We start from the raw sequence: 13391 nt of genomic DNA on the forward strand, positions 1-13391 counted from the left end.
ACTGCACACCTCCACTACACCTCACAGCACACCTCCACTACACCTCACAGCACACCTCCACTACACTGCACACCTCCACTACACCTCACACCTCCACTACCACACACTTTCACCACACCTCCACCACACACCTCCACCACACTGCACACCTCCACTACACCGCACACCTTCACTACACCGCACACCTTCACTACACCGCACACCTTCACTACACCACACACCTTCACTACACTGCACACCCCCAGTACACTGCACACCTCCACCACACTGCACACCTTCACTACACCGCACACCTTCACTACACCGCACACCTCCACCCCACACCTCCACTACACTCCTCCACTACACTGCACACCTTCACTACACTGCACACCTTCGCTACACCTCCACCACACACCTCCACTACACTGCACACCTCCACCACATACCTCCACTACACTGCACACCTTCACTACACTGCACACCTTCGCTACACCTCCACCACACACCTCCACTACACTGCACACCTCCACCACATACCTCCACTACACTGCACACCTTGACTACACCACACCTTTACTAGACAGCACACCACCACAGGGGGGACATTGGAAGGCGCCACAAAAATCTCCACCCCCACCACCTCTACCGTATAGTCAGGGGCGGAGCCAATGGGGGCAGAAACATTAGGTTTCACCTAGGGTGTTAAAAATCCTTGCACCAGCCCTGCCAGTGAGCATATGTGTGCGTAGCCTATTGCATTAGGCTGTGCACCCCAGCACCCCAGAGCTTAAACAAATGTGTGTGTGTGTGTGTGTGTGTGTGTGTGTGTATATATATATATATATATATATATATATATATACAGGGCTTTTTTCTGCTGGAATTTTTCTATACCATTCACTTCCTCCACCTGCTTTTGTATGCTAGTGGCGGCATACCCCACAGCTGATTGATTGGTGCCCTGAGACCGGGTCCAGGCGCTGCAACTGTTGGCATTAATGGGGAATTCCAGAAGCTCGTGGAAACTCCTCCTCTGCTCTGAGGAGATTGCAGAGTAGGCTGAGGAAAAATAGACTGGAGTCTTCTACAGCGCTCTAATACCAATCTAGCTGAGAGAGCTGCAGAGGGAAATGGGGAGGAAGGGTGTTGGTTACGCATAGAGAATAGAGACTGTGAAGTTGTGGATGTTCTGCAGAAGTCAGAGCTGGGGGGGGGGGGGGGGCGGGGGGGTTAGATTCAAAGTAGACATGTGCACTGAAATATTTTGTTTCAGAATTTCGGTTTTGTCCGAAAAAATACATTTATTTAGTTACTCATGAAATTCGTTTTTATTTTGTTTCCTTAAAAAATGCATTCGTACAAAAATCCAAATGAATTAAGGTCAAATCTGTCAACTGAAGGCTTATGGTGTCTGTCGGAAGTTCTAAGAAGATTCAACGAAGCAGCTAAAGTGTACGGTGCCGCAATCATACATTTCTGGTTGAATGCTCCACCCACAAGCTAAAGTAGAATTCTAATGTTGTTTAACTAGTAATAATTATAATTATTATTATTATTACTAGTCAAACAACATTAGAATTCTTCTATAGTCTATGGGCGGAGCATTTGACCATAAATGTCCGTTCGCGGCGATCATATGTTTTTAGCTGCTTCGTCGAATCTTCATGTCGAACGATATACATATTTTTGATTGTATCGAATGATACGATACTTGTTTGTTTCTGTTACATAGTTACATAGTAGGTGAGGTTGAAAAAAGACACAAGTCCATCAAGTCCAACCGATGTGTGTGAGTGAGTTATATGTCAGTATTACATTGTATATCCATGTATGTTGTGGTTGTTCAGGTGCTTATCTAATAGTTCTTTGAAACTATCGATGTTCTCCGCTGTGACCACTGCCTGTGGAAGGCAATTCCACATCCTTTCCTCTCTTACAGTAAAGAACCCTCTATGTTGTTTATGGTTAAACCTCTTTTAATTTTAATGAGTGGTCACATGTCTTGTTAAACTCCCTTCTGCAAAAAAGTTGTATCACTATTGTGGGGGTCACCAGTACGGTATTTGTATATTGAAATCATATCCCCTCTGAAGCGTCTCTTCTCCAGAGAGAATAAGTAACCTTTCTTTATAACTAATATCCTCCAGACCCTTTATTAGCTTTGTTGCCCTTCTTTGTACTCACTCCATTTCCAGTACATCCTTCCTGAAGACTGGTGCCCAGAACTGGACAGCATACTCTAGGTGCAGCCGGACCAGAGTCTTGTAGAGCAGGAGAATTATCGTTTTATCTCTTGAATTGATGTCCTTTTTAATGCATGGCAATTAGGGATGAGCCCAATGTTCGAGTCGAACATCAGGTGTTCGCCTGTTCGCCGAACAGCGAACAATATGCAGTGTTTGCGGCAAATTCAAAAGCTGCCGGAACACCGTTAAAGTCTATGGGACACTAACATGAAAAATCAAAAGTGCTAATTTTAAAGGCTTATATGTAAGTTATTGTCATAAAAAGTGTTTTTTTCGGGAGCAGTGATTTTTTTTAATGCTTAAAGTGAAACAATAAAAATTAAATATTCCTTTATATATTGTGCCTGGGGGGTGTCTATAGTATGCCTGTAAAGTGGCACATTTTTCCTGTGTTTAGAACAGTACCACAGCAAAATGACATTTCTAAAGGAAAAATTGTCATTTAAAACTGATCGTGGCTGTAATGTAATTTTGAGTCTCGACAATATAGATATAGATAATTGAAAAAAAGAGCCTGGGATCCCGCCCCCCCACCCCCCCCCCCCATGCATTAGCAGGCCCTTTGGGTCTGAAAAGATATAATAAAATATTTACAAAAATGTGAGGTGTGTACTCACTTTAGTGAGATTGTGTGTATATATATATATATATATATATATATATATATATATATATATATATATATATATATATATATACATGGCTTTTTTCTCAGGGAATAGGTGCAAGAACCCGCCCTCCCCAGTCAACTCCCGCCCCAACCACTCCACAATATATACATATATATACATGTGCATACATACATACACACACACACACACACTGTTATAAATAAATGTAAACAAACATTTTTAAAGAGTATTAAAACATGGATGGTGTCAGGGTGTCAGTAGAGCAGTGGATGTGTCAGTAGGGCAGAGGCTAGTGTCAGTAGGACAGTGGATGGTTGCAATCAGTAGGGCAGTGTAATTAGGGTAGAGCAGTGGTTCTCAGTACTTTTATATTTTTACTATTTAATTTTTCTACAATTTTACCTATTTATTATTTTTTACAGTATTATTTTTTATTAATTTATTACTATGTTTTTAGGAACTCTATAGGGAGCCTTTGGTGAAATATCAGGGGTCTAAATAGACTCCTGCTGTTTCACTTTTGAGATAGAGAAAGGACAGAGGACAGGAATTCCTGATTTGTTTCAGCTGCACTGGACAATAAATGAATGGGAAGTGCCCTGTGATGAGCATCTTCCTGTTCAATCACAAACTAAAGCATAGTAAACACGGTTTACTATGCTTCAGTTATGAATGAACATAGTGAGTGACTGGTACTGATCACTCATTGTGCTCATTTAGGAAAGGAAGGGGCCTGTAAATTATTTACCGGCCCCTTCCCTTGCTCTCCATCCTGAAACAATCCCCCTGCGTGCCAAGAGCAGGGGAGGAAGGAATTTAGCATTACGTAGGGTGATTAGGGTGTGCCCAGGCACACCCTGTGTACACGCTGATGCCAGCGAGGAGGTGTTTCAGATCCTCAGCATGACTGATGAGAGCAGCAGCAGCAGATTTGGTGTATGGACCTGTCGAAAGCAGTGGATCGGCGACCGAATTGAAGGACAGAAGGATCCCTCTTAAAAGGAAATGGTGCTCTGAAAACCAGGCAGCCACCAGCAGCACCATACCTCCCAATGGTCAATCGGCAAAAGACTTGAGGAGAGAACAAGCAGAAGACCCGCTCTGCAGATTAACTTTCAAAGCTTTAGAAGGAGGTCACCCAGAGTTTCTATTAGACTCTTCGAATTAAGCATGGCTAGTCCAAAAAAGGAGGATTGTTCACAGCTATGCGATGAGGTGGTCTACCAAAAGAGCTGGAAGCAAGATGCCATTTTTTTCTCCCAAGAGAGGCATAGGGGGTTTAACCACTTGACCACTGGGCACTTAAACACCCTTAATAACCAGACCAATTTTCAGCTTTCAGTGCTCTCACATTTTGAATGACAATTACTCAGTCATGCAACACTGGACCTATATGAAATTTTTGTCCTTTTTTTCACACAAATGGAGCTTTCTTTTGGTGGTATTTAATCACCGCTGGGTTTTTTATTTTTTGTGCTATAAAAACGGAAAATTCCTATCAAAATACTTACCGTAATTTTCCTTTCCTGATGGACTCCATGGCAGCAACGTGTGGGTTAAGTCCCGCCTCCACTACCCTATAGGACACCACTCCCATAAATCTTTGCTCCCTGCCCATGGCCGTGTTCGGTAACTAGCCTACTCCAGCCATTTTGGGAGGGAACTCCTGCTGCCATGGAGTCCATCAGGAAAGGAAAATTACGGTAAGTATTTTGATAGGAATTTTCCGTTTTCCTGACAGACTCCATGGCAGCAACGTGTGGGAAATAACTCGCCAAACACACTCGGGTGGGCAAAAATGCTGAACAAAAATGTATGTAACACTGTCAACCGACAGCACCTTTAAACCAAAATCAATAGAAGATAAACTGGTAGGTTCGACACAATAGTGAGCCATAAATGTATGAATGGATGACCAAGAGGCAGCCTTGCAGATAAACTCAGGAGCCACATGACGTGAAGCTGCCCAAGAAGTAGAGAGACTTCTCGTGGAATGTGCCGTAACCGCCTCAGGAGGAGCCAAGCCCTTCTCTTTAAAAGCCCACTGGATCGCCTGAACCACCCACGTGGCGATGGATCTGACCAAAGCCCAAAGGCCTTTGTTTTTACAGTGAAAAAGAACAAAAAGATAATCCGATTGCCGGAAAGAAGCTGTTGCCTCCAAGTATCGTTACAGAATAATTCCCATGTCGAGAGGATGAAGATCCTGACTCCCAGCCGAATTAAAGGTAGGAAGAGTAATATCCTGAATTTCGTGGAAGACTGAGGTAACCTTTGGATTCGACCCCAGTATTGGCACTAGGACCACTCTGTCAGGAAAAAATGTGAGGAAAGGATCCTTTGATCCTAAAGACTGAAACTCAGAGACTCTCTTTGCTGAAGATATGGCTACCAAAAAAGATGTCATTAGGGACAATTCTTTGATTGAAAGTGTTCTGTCCAGTTGTGAGAAGAAGACGAGAACCAGCGGTAAATCCACTTGGGGAATCTAGGTTTCCTCTGTGGTCTAAGTCTAATTGCTCCTTTAAAGAATTGCTGAACCAAGGGATGTTTAGCCCAGGATACTCCAGAGACTTGTACACGAAGAGCGCTGACAGATAGGGGAATGTCTAGTCTGGACTGTAAGAGACCCAAAACATCCTGAACCGTCAGATTACCATTAGAGCAAGACTTGGAAGACAAGTGACTTGTGAATCTAGACCAAATCCTCTCATACACCTGGTTGGTACTTTTCCTCCTTGCACTCATGAGAGTAGGAAAGGCCTCCTTGGGACAACCCAGAGCCTCTAATCTTCCCCTCTCAAAAACCAGACCCTCAGACATAGATGGGCCGGACAGGGATGGAGCTTCGAGCCCTGGGATAGAAGATCGGGTCTGAGAGGTAAGGGAATCGGATCTCTGACGCTGAGGAGCATTAGAAGCGGAAACCATGGCCTGTTGGGCCAAAAAGGTATTACAGCTATCACCTCTACTGCTTCTGATTTGAGTCTCCGCAGGAACTGTAGAATAATAGGAATCGGAGGAAAGGCGTAAGCTTTGTTGAACCGCCATCGATCCGTCAGTGCATCCACTCCGTAAGCCTGAGGATCCCGAAACCTGGAATAATACCTTGCCAGTTTCTTGTTGCAAGGAGAGGCAAATAGGTCAACCTCTGGGGAGAAACACAACGTTAGAATCCGCCTGAAAACTTCCTCGTGAAGAGACCATTCGTTGTTGTCCAGATTGACTCAAGACAGGAAGTCCGCTTGGACGTTCTGCGTTCCTGGAACATAAGTTGCTGTAATGCTGACCAGGTTCTTCTGAGCCCAAGACATGATTGGCTCTACCCCCTGAAGAAGGGACAGACTCCGAGTACCTCCTTGTCACCTTATATATGCCACTGCTGTTGTGTTGTCTAGTCTGAGAAGAACCAAAGTTCCTGAGATCAGATGACGAAAGGCTAGGAGCGCCCGGAAGGCTGTCTTTAATTCTAGAATATTCGACACCATCCCCCTGGAAGGGAAGTCCCAGGTGCCTTGTGCTACTTCCGTCAAACAGTGGGCGCCCCAGCCCCTGTTGCTGGCATCCAAAGTTATTGATATCCATGAGATGGGGAGAATGGAATGACAACTGAATAGATTCTCCTTCTGAAGCCAACAGGGCAGAGAGATTCTCATTGAAGATGTGATCCGGATAAGTTGAGTCTTGTCGCCTAACCATTGGTGAAGAAACCCTTTTTGGAATGGTCTCATCTTCCATTGGGCCCACTTCACCATTGGAATGGTGGCCACCATAGTGCCAATAATTCTCAGGCACTGAAGAGCCGGGAGATGGGAGGCTGAGAGGGCCGGACGAATTCTGTCCTGAATTACCGCTACTTTCTCTTCGGGTAATGAGATGGTGCCCTTCACTGTGTTGAAGAGTGCGCCTAGGAATACAAGAGACTGAGAAGGAATTAACTGACTCTTTTCTAGATTCAGGATCCAACCGAATTCTTGAAGAGTGGAAATAACCTGATCCTTGTGCAATAACAGACGGTCTCTGTCCTGGACTAGCAGCAGAAGATCGTCCAAATAGTGGTGAAGACGAATCCCCTTGGATCTCAATAGAGCCACTACGGCCAACAATACCTTTGAAAGACTCGGGGGGATGTTGAAAGCCCGAACGGAAGACATACGAACTGAAGATGTGGTTTTCCTACTGAAAATCGCAGAAACTGCTGAAAATCTTCTGCCACAGGGACATGAAAGTAAGCGTCCTTTAGGTTTATTGAAACCATCCAGACGCCTGACTGTTGTATTGTTGACAAGGTTTCCATCTTGAACCTTTTCCTTTTTGATAAAATGATTCAGATGTGTAAGGTCTATGACTGGCCTCCAAGAACCGTTTTTCTTTTGGACCATAAAAAGAGGAGAATAAATTCCTCTCCCTCGTTGATCATCTGGCACGGGAACGGCAGCGCCTTGAGCCAGTAAAGATTTCACGTAGGCCAACAGGATCTGCCTTTTTTCTTCTGAGGTCGGAAGGGAGGTGGGAACATACTTTAGTCTTGGGGACCTGCTGAAGGTCCAAGAATGACCTGAAGAGACCGTTCTGACGGTTCAGAAGTCCTGGACTGAGGCTGCCCAGACATGCCGAAAAAGTAGAAGATGAGCCCCCACCTGGCCTATCTCAAAAAGATTTGGTTGGTTCCCTCTCTCCTGTCGCACTGCTCTTGGCGGATTTCTTGAAAGGAGGACTGCCTTGACTTCCATGACCTGGAATATTTTCGACCCGGTCTATAGCTACGGGCCTCCCTGGCCTGCTCTTGATATTGCTTTTTAGGAAAAAAATCTCCTCTGGCTTTCTAAACGTCTATCCTGAGGGAGAAACCCCGACTTCCCACCAGAGGCCCGGGTTATGGCATTATCCAACTTATTCCCAAAAAGGGAAGAACCCTCGAAAGGGATATGGCACCACACCTGTTTAGATGCTGGATCAGCCAGCCAGGGACGGAGCCCAAGAGCCCGTTTGGCGGTTACAGCTGAAAGCATAACCCGAGACACTAAGCGGATGATGTCAATCGAAGCCTCCGCCAGAAAAGCCGATACAAGCCGTAACTCCTGGATAGGAGAGTTTTTGCGACTTCATCCGAAATGTTTCTGAGGGTATCATCCACCCTGTCCGTCCAGACTTCCATGGCCTTGGACATTGCCGCTAAAGCCAATGCTGGCTTGCATGCCAAACCAGCAGTGAGGTAGACTCTCTTTAAATCGGAATCAATCCGCCTATCTAAGGCATCCTTAAATGAAACTGTATCTTCCAATGGAAGGGTTACATGTTTTACTAGTCTCATCACCGCTGCATCCACGAGAGGAGCTGAAACCAGATACTTGACCTCATCCTCCTTAAAGGGATATAACCTTAGGACTTTTGAGAGCATACTATTCTTTTTCTCAACTTTTAGTCCATTCATCCGTGATGACCTCACCAAGTTCAGACAGGAATGGAAAGTTAAGACGCTCCCTTTTAAGTTGCTTAAAATACTTCCTTTGTTTGGAAGGATTAGCCAAGTTCACAGCCTCTCTGATAGCCTCTCTGATAGCCTTCACCAAGGGGGAGAGTAAGGCAAAGTCAAACCCCACACAGGTACTATCTTCCTCAGATGCTCTTGAGCATGCGACTCCCTGACTGGAGACTGAGGTGACTCTGACTGAGGCACAGGAGCCTGACTGGCACCGATCCCCTTGAGGGATTCTTCACCACATTTTCCACAAGGGACCTTAGATGCTGGTCCGTACCCCCTCTCTCACTAGAGGCTTTGGAAAAGCAGAGGTCACACAGGGATTTCCCAGTAGGAACTTGCGATCTGCATCCCCAGCAAGTATTAATAACTGAACGGCTGGATGAGCCTTGGAGGACCGAGAACGATCCTCGCTACGGCGCCCGGATCTTGAGGGTGAGCCGTGATGTTTAGACTTAGAATATGAATGCCGGTGGTAAGACTTAGAAGAATCGCTTCCTCTATGCGTTGAGCTGCGTTGCTGTTCTGAACTAGATGGGCTAAGACAGAGATAGAAGAGACATACAGACAAGGAAAGATAACAGACTGACTAATACCGGACCCCCCCCCCCCTACTCCCCCCCCCAGACAGTACCTATTATGAGAGGGCTGGCCAAATACAGGCGGAGGTGAGTCCATATCTCTAGGGGTTTCCATAAATGCTGCAAAGACATATAAGTAAGGCTGAGAGCACCATACACACACACGCCCACCCCCCTCTTCCCAGAAGGCCACCTACCTCCACAGAAGAAATCCTGGACAAGGGGAAGTCATATAATAGCCTACAAGCAATCCCAAAGCTTGCAGGCTATTTCCTATATTTGAATAGGGCGCCTTAGTGACACCATCATCGTATCCTGTGCGCCGCTACTGCGCATGCGCGAATAGCGTCATTTTGCCGCTATCGCGCATGTGCGAACCAAGCCTCGTTCCTGTGCCGCACTCGCGCATGCGCAGAACGAACGTATCTAACGAAAAACCAGGAAGTGAGCGGCGGCTGGAACGCAGGCTAATCCAGCCGCCATGCCTATACCCTTATACATGAAAACACAAAAAACTAACGGAAATGAAGGAAAAGCAAGGAACAAACACAAACTGCTGCCATGAAAAAGAGGAACAATCTTACCGCTCCCACACGATCGTCTCCAGGCCGAAGGTAAGAACAAAACATACCGGACTTCTCAGGGCAAAATAGGTCACCTGCTATTTAGCTGGGCTATCCGACCAAATGCGCAGCCTGCCTGCCAGTGGCTAGGTTCCTGGCTTCCTCCAGCGCTTATATCCAATGCCCACTCCATACCCCGCTAGTAGCTAGGGCTTAACGGAGTCATGCGACAATTCCATCCAGTCGCAATTCGGCCAAACCAAGAATGGAACCGTGTGGGAGCAATCTTCAGGTAGAAAGACCATAACGTCTGGTCCTACGGAGGAGGACAAAAAAAGAACACGGCCATGGGCAGGGAGCAAAGATTTATGGGAGTGGTGTCCTATAGGGTAGTGGAGGCGGGACTTAACCCACACGTTGCTGCCATGGAGTCTGTCAGGAAAGAAAAAATACAGAAAATTCTGTAAAAAAATGAATTTTTCTTCATTTCTGTTACAAAATTTAGCAGATTAGTAATTTTTTCTTCATAAATTTTGGCCAAAATTTATACCACTACATATCTTTGGTAAAAATAAGTACAAATTGGTGGATATTATTTGGTCTTTGTGAAAGTTATAGAGTCCACAAGCTGTGGTGCCAATATCTGAAAATTGATCACACCTGAAGTACTGACGGCCTATTTCAATTCTTGAGACCCTAACATGCCAGAAAAGTACAAATACCCCCCAAATTACCCCTTTTTGGAAAGAAGAAATTCCAAGGTATTTAGTAAGAGGCATGATGAGTTTTTTGAAGTTGTCATTTTTTCCCACAATTCTTTGCAAAATCAAGATTTTTTTTACTTTTTTTTTTTTTTTTTCACAAAATTGTCATATTATCAGTTTATTTCTCACACAGCATATGCATACCACAAATTACACCCCAAAACACATTCTGCTATTACTCCCGTGTACGGCGATACCACATGTGTGAGACTTTTACACAGTGCGGCCACATACAGAGGCCCAACATGCAGGGAGCGCCATCAGGCGTTCTGGAGCACCCAGGACAATTCTGACATTTCTCTCCTACATGTAAAAATCATCATTTATTTGCTAGAAAATTACATCGAATCCCAAAACATTATATATGTTTTTTTAGCAAACACCCTGGAGAATACAATGGTGGTCGTTGCAACTTTTTATCTCGCACGGTATTTGCGCAGCAATTTTTCGAATGCTTTTTTTTGGAAAAAAAACTGTTTTGTGCTTAAAAAAAAAAAAACACAGTAAAGTTAGCCCAATTTTTGCATAATGTGAAAGATGAAGTTACCCCGAGTAAATCGATACCTAACATGTCACTCTTCAAAATTGCACAGGCTCGTGGAATGGCGCCAAACGTCGCTACTTAAAAATCCCCATAGGCGATGATTAAATTTTTTTTTTTACTGGTTATATGTTTTGAGTTACAGAGGAGGTCTAGGGCTAGAATTATTGCTCTCGCACCAACGTACGCAGCGATACCTCACATGTGTGGTTTGAACACCGTTTTCATATGTGGGCGGGACTTACGTATGCGTTCGCTTCTGCATGCGAGCACATGGGGACAGGGGCGCTTTAAAAAAAAAAAAAAAAATTTTATTGTTCATTTTACTTTATTTATTTTAGTTTGACATTTTTTTCCCCAAAAATAAATTTTTTGATCACTTTTATTCCTATTAAAAGGAATGTAAACATCCCTTGTAATAGGAATATGGCATGACAGGTCCTCTTTACAGTGAGATGTGGGGTCAATAAGACCCCGCATCTCACCTCTAAGCTGGGAAGCCTGAAAAAAAAAAAAAAAAAGATTCTGGATTTGATAGTATTGGCGAGTCGGTAGAAGCACCGGAGGGCGGCGGGAGGGGGGGGGGTGTATATGGCTGGGTATTGCAGGGTATCACCGACTATGGCTGGGTATGGCTGGGTATATCAGAGTATGGCTGGGTATCTCAGAGTATGGCGTTGCAGAGTATTGCGTTGCAGAGCATTGCAGGATATTGGAGGGTGTTGCAGAGCATTGCAGAGTGTTGCACGGTATTGGCGGGTGTTGCAGAGCATTGCAGAGTGTTGCAGGGTATTGGTGGGTGTTGCAGAGCATTGCAGAGTGTTGCAGAGCATTGCAGAGTGTTGCAGGGCATTGCAGAGTGTTGCAGGGTATTGGCGGGTGTTGCAGAGCGTTGCAGGCTATTGCAGAGTATTGCAGGGTAATGCAGAGTATTGCAGAGTATTGCAGGGTATTGCAGAGTATTGCAGGGTATTGCAGGGTATTGCAGAGTATTGCAGGGTATTGCAGGGTATTGCAGAGTATTGCAGGGTATTACAGGGTATTGCAGAGTATTGCAGAGTATTGCAGGGTATTGCAGGGTATTGCAGAGTAATGCAGGGTAATGCAGAGTAATGCAGAGTAATGGCAGAGTAATGGCAGGGTATTGCAGAGTAATGGCAGGGTAATGCAGAGTATTGCAGTGTAATGCAGACTATTACAGAGTATTGCAGAGTATTGCAGAGTATTGCAGAGTATTGCAGGGTATTGCAGGGTATTGCAGAGTAATGCAGAGTAATGCAGAGTAATGCAGAGTATTGCAGGGTATTGCAGGGTATTGCAGAGTAATGCAGAGTAATGGCAGGGTATTGCAGAGTATTTGCAGGGAATTGAGGGGTTAATTTTCGGTGAGCAGCGATGTGGGCACTGCAGATGCAGCCCACATCGCTGCTGACACCGATCTCTTCCCCCTCCGCTGTTCCGATCGGTACAGAGAGGGGGAGGGAGGAACCGGCGTCATAAAATGACGCCGGTTTGTTTACAAGTGATCACTCCGTCATTTGACGGAGCGATCACGTGGTAAACGGCCGCGACGAGCGGCCGTTTACCGTGATCCGTGATGCGCCGGGTCCTGTGGACCCGGCGGTCACGGGTGCTCTCGAGTGCGCGCCCCAGGCGCGCGAGAGCGGAATTCTGGGAGGACGTCATATGACGGCCTCCCACAGTTAAGAAACCGCCCTGAAGCCGTCATTCGGCTATAGGGCGGTTATTAAGTGGTTAAGGAAGAGACTTTGTAAGCAGGCTAATTAAAAAACTGCTTGCCATGTTGGGCATTCAAAAAGCAAAAATGATAGGATATCACCCTCAAGGGGCTCAACAGCCAGAGAGGTTTAATTGAACTATCCTTGAAATGCTGGAGACTCTTTCTATAGAAAGAAATCAAAACACTGGAGCAGGCAGGTCTCCACTGTGGTGCACAAGGCCATGTTTATGGAGTCCTGACTGGGTTCTTGCAAAGGGGTGATTTCAGGGGTGATTTCCTAGCTCAATTCCTGTTCCCATACCATGGATAGAGCAATGGACTCTTGTTAACTGTTTTCCCCAGAGGAGGACGGTATTTCATAAAACACCCAACCAGGCACATGATAAGCAGAGTTTACCCTTGCTTCTCAGGACTTAACATCTCTGCAAGGCATTAGAACTAAACAGTGCAATTAACCCACATTACAATATACAGTAATACCATGAATACTAACAGGGCACAATAACAATAAAAAAAAAAACACTTAAAACATATATGGTCTTTTGTGCTCCCTGACATCAACAATCAATCTATTTGATATCTGACTAAGCTAATTAACTTGCAAGGGTTCATGTTTTTGCTTGTGTTAGTGTTTATGTTGGTCCCTGTGTGCAGTCTTTGCCCATTTTTCTGTCACCAGTCCCACGTTATAAACATCAAACTGATATGACTTTATTATTGACACAGAAATGATTTGCCTATAATGAATTTGCATTTGTGAAAGCACAGCAGTATCTACAGTTACATCTCCACAATGTATAAGAATCAAAGTTTCTCAAATCTGTACATAAAATGTATTTCTTGCAATAGGGTTTGAACC

Source organism: Lithobates pipiens, unplaced genomic scaffold (assembly GCF_037356315.1).
Source record: "Lithobates pipiens isolate NorthernLeopardFrog02 unplaced genomic scaffold, aLitPip1_a1.2 Scaffold_3, whole genome shotgun sequence".
In the NCBI taxonomy this organism is placed as follows: Eukaryota; Metazoa; Chordata; class Amphibia; order Anura; family Ranidae; genus Lithobates; species Lithobates pipiens.